Source organism: Macrotis lagotis, chromosome 3, assembly GCF_037893015.1.
Source record: "Macrotis lagotis isolate mMagLag1 chromosome 3, bilby.v1.9.chrom.fasta, whole genome shotgun sequence".
Taxonomy (NCBI): Eukaryota; Metazoa; Chordata; class Mammalia; order Peramelemorphia; family Peramelidae; genus Macrotis; species Macrotis lagotis.
The window spans coordinates 137,137,364-137,142,012 of record NC_133660.1 but is presented as its reverse complement, the minus strand read 5'-3'; the positions used below and the strand labels follow the sequence as shown (position 1 = coordinate 137,142,012).

The 4,649-nt window shown below is 34.5% G+C and overlaps 1 pseudogene; it reads right to left on the bottom strand.

The window, feature by feature from the left end:
- Positions 1-1,897: 1,897 nt before the first annotated feature.
- LOC141516260 (kinetochore protein NDC80 homolog) lies at positions 1,898-3,852 on the bottom strand (annotated as a pseudogene).
- Positions 3,853-4,649: the final 797 nt, after the last annotated feature.

Genomic DNA, 4,649 nt, shown 5'->3' with positions numbered 1-4,649 from the left:
TGTATCAGTTCATATAAATCCTTCTAGGTTTTATTACAAGAGTTTTTATTACAATCATATACCACAACAAACCTCACCATTTCTAAAAAAACAAGACATGATCATCAGTTGCCTTTTGACCATTTTCTTACTCTGGTCAAAAACTCTCCTCCCCAGTCACCTCTCTTCTCCTTTCTCCTCCAGAATATAAGCTCCTTGAGGGAAAGGAGTGTCTTCCTTTGTAAATAATAAAGGGATATAATAAAAGGCTAAACATTCTTTTTTATCTATTCACTCTATTTTATTATAGTGCTGACTATCTTATTTGTTTACTGAATTAAGTTTCTGATGTTAAAAGTAATAAGTAAACTCACCTTCAAATGCCCAAAACATTTATTTAGGAATACTTCTTCCCCTTCCCCCATCCCTCAGCACACAAATCCAACACACATTAAATGCATAGCTACATATGGGCTTATAGTAAAACAAATATACCTCCTTAAGGATTGTAAAGTCCTCTCAAATTTGAGCAGATGGTCTCTGAGTTCTTAGGTAGAGCTATCCAAGGCCCAGATTACAAAGACCATTGTCTGAACAACTTCATGAAGCTGTTATCCGGTTGAATGTTTATAGCATCCAAGGAGGCTGTGACAGTTCTCAATCAATCCTTTAATATATTGCAATTTTTCTATTTGTTGAAATAGATCAATCTGATCCTGAAGAATCCTAATTTGGGTAATATGGGGTTCCTTCTTGATGAGGGGTAGGGCTGGTGATAAGAGGGAAGTCAGTGATAAATGAGAATGGAATTCCCTCATTAGCTAAATAGAGTACTTGAATGTCACAAGCATTACATCAATTGAATGTATATGACAAGCTCTGATTATTATCACAGACCCAAATGGGGCTGCTTACTCAGTACAATGATATAGAGGTCTCCATGTCACAGGCAGTTATTGAGATGTATTAACCTAGATGCTAATGATAAATATCCTAAGAGAGTATTGTCATCATGAGTTCAAAGAGGCCACAGGAGAATTTAGATTAACAGATGTTGAAACACATACTTAAGCACAATTCCATTATTGTCTAATTTACAAATTAGATTCATATATGTTTTAAATATATGAATCATACTCATTTGGAGGGCGATAAGCTAGTTCTTAAAATCATTAACCCTTCCACCAGAGATTTTAAGTTTTTTTAGAATTATGATTCCTAATGATTGTTTAAGCCCCATTGGTAATTACAGTGCCTAATACTATGTACACAGTGGGTATATTTGTTGATAATGATATAAAAATTCTTAATTGAATATAATATCATAGGTTAAGGAAGAAAAATTCTCTAGATAATTACTTTTTGCTCTTCCTCCTGTTGAATTTCTGAAGGCCATCATGGTGTATAGTTTTTTCATTTGAATAATTTTTATTAAAAATACAAATACCATTTTTGTTTTTCAATAAGCTTTTGGAGAACCATAAAGACTAAGGGGAACTAAATAAATATATATTGGCAAGTTAACACCTAGAAAATAAATCTAAAAATGAGTGGAAGACATGGGTTGGTAAGTACAAATTAGAAGAATAAAAATTCTTTTTTTTTTAAGATTTTTTTTCAAGGCACTGGGGTTAAGTGGCTTGCCCAAGGCCACATGGCTAGGTAATTATTAAGTGTCTGAGGTCAGATTTGAACCCAAGCACTCCTGACTCCAAGGCCAGTGCTCTATCCACTACGCCACCTAGCCGCCCCGAAGAATAAAAATTCTAATTATTTTTCCACTCTTGGTGTATACTGACAATTGGCAGGAGACTTAAATAAGTAGCCATGAATGCTTTTTTTTCCCCATAAAAACAAAAAAAAAAAGACTTTGCCTTGACATCTTAAGAAGTGGTGTCTTCATCTTAGCATTTCTTCTTCATTTACTGGAAGAGATAAGAGAAGCTATATTTTTGTATTTGTCTCCAATTTCTTTAATATTTTCCAAGAAATCTTCAGCAATGAATTCTTCACACTCTTTGTCTACTCTAACAATTTGATCCTCAAGATGTTTTTCAACAGTTCCAATGTGAGTTACAACTATTTCTAGGAAATGCTGTAAGTTGTTACTCACTTTTCATTTTTCTTCAGTAGTTGTTTGTAACACCAGCTGATATTGTTGTTGCATGTCATCCAATTCACTCATGGCTTCAATGAGGCCCACATTAACTCCATTTTCAAGTAAATGTTTATGTTTATCCATGGACTCCACCTCAGTGAGATTTTTTGTCATTCTCTTCAGCTTCCTTAATTTTTTGTTGTTTAAGATCCTTCAGTTTTTGAACTTCATCATTTAACATTTTTGTGCTACTCTTCACTTCTGTCACCATTGTATTCATTTGTTCTAAGGTCTCTTCTCATCCCATTTTTTTTTTATGTAGAACTTTGCTTATTCCTTCTTCATATTGGTTCAAGAGCTCTTTAAGTGGTATATAGACTTGGGTTCTGTATTTGACATAATAATTTGTACCAGCTTCAGGATTAAACTTAATTTCAAAGTCATATTCTTTGGAATTCTCTGCACTCTTTGGAATGAGTTTTAATTTTCGAGCAAGTTTGTGATATTCTGCTAGTTGTGCTTCAATCGATTCTTTGCTTCTTGCATATTTTAAATCTTCATTCCATAACAGCTTTTGTTCTGTTTCAAGTTCTGTGGTTAATTTTTTGATGGTTTGCTGGAATTCATTTCTTTCATGATGTATTCTCTCTATGTCGGCAATTGAATACTTTTGGACATCAATAATACTTTGTAGCTGGCCATTCGCTTGCTTTACTGCTTCTAATTCTAATTATATGACAGGAACTTCTTCGTTGAAAGCACTTAATTTCTGCTCAAGAATAACAGAATGAGATTCCAAATTGTTCATATATTCCTGGTACTTCTGAATATCTGCTTTTAAAGATAACTTCACTTTTTTTAGTGATATCAGACGATTTGGTTCATTTTCTCTCTCTCATTCCAGTCTTGCAATTTATTCATTTAGCCTTTTGTTTTCTGAAGCTAAAGATTCTAGCTTGGAATCATCTACATTAACTAAATCCTTTAGTTTTGAGATTAACTCTGTATCTAAATCTTCAAAATAATCAGCACCAGTCATGAAATTTTCATAGCATTTTACAGTATAGTCCAAAAACAACTTATTATGCATTATTCCATCTTCACTTTCTCCTCCCCAGGGCTGTCCATCATCAAATGAAGGTGAACTTCTGGAAAAAAATGAACTTAACACAGTCTATAAGCCATTTCAAACCTGCCACAATATGAGGCCATGTATGGGGTGCTCCCACTGTATACATGGAACTTTTTGGCAAAGTAAATGGATACCCAAGATCCTTCAAGATTCTTGGAACCTCCTCTTCAAACTTACTATCAGGAAGCTCATAAGAAGATGATAAGAAGTCAAAACTAAAAGTTAAGATCTTTAAGAAGTCTTTAACAGATGGACTTTGTAGAGATTTCCTGTATACATTGAAGGCATAACCATTTTCTGTAAGAAACTCAGAGTTCTCGAATACACTGCTGAATGAATGCTTTGCTATTAAGTGGTCTTGGGTCTTTGATTTTTTCAGTGCCACCAAATACACCAAACAGACTGCTCTGGCATTCAGGCCCACTAGTTCTTTTGCCAAAGAAGCTGATTTTCCTTTCAGGTGTGAATGCACCAGGTATAAGTCTACTTGAATTCAGCTTCCCAAAGGCTGGTCTTCCTTTGTTTTGGGGGGTATGAAGACCTTGTTTATTGAAATCCTGTGATCTCAAGGCCTGCATAGATTGGCAGGCCAGCAGCACCAGTGGAAACAGAACTGTGCTTCATCCCTGTGAGCTTTCCAGTCTTCTCGTGCCTCTAGAGTAAGATGGACGTGGGGGCTCGGGAGGATAAGGGAAAAGCCAGGGCCCATAGCCGGTACAGTGGCCACCGGCACCCCTGCCTATCGGCTTCAAATCTGTATTTTTTCAATAGACTTTTCTGCAATATTGCTCTAATTGTATGATTTCTGATAGGTCTATTATTGATATATTAATAATACTAACACATTTCCTAACACTGCATTCCTGGTAAAAATCATACTTGGTCATAGTGTATTATCTTAGTGATAACTTGTAATCTTTTTTGCTAAGATTTGATTTAATATTTTTTCATCTATATTCATCAGGGCTATAGGTCTATAATTTTCTTCCTCTGTTATAACTCTTCCTGGTTTTAAATCTTGCAGTACTTGGTCAAAATATATTATCCTTGTGATAACCTGTTATAACTGTTTTGCTAAGAATGTATTTAAATTTTTTCATCTATATTCATCAGGGAGAGAGGTCTGTAATTTTCTTTCTCTGTTTTAACTCTAGGTTTAGGCATTGGTGACATAGGAAGAGGTAGGCAGAGTTCTGTCTTCCCCTATTTTTCCAAAGAATTTATATAGAATTGGAACCAATTCTTCCTTAAATGTTTGGTAGAATTCACTTGTGAATCCATCAGGCCCTGGAAATTTTTCTTATTGAGTTCAATAATGTCTTGTTGACCTTCTTTTTCTGAGACAGGGTTGTTTAGGCATTTAATCTCCTCTTCATTTAATCTGAGCAATTTTTATTTTTGTACATATTCTTTGATTTCATTTTCATTGTCAAATTTATT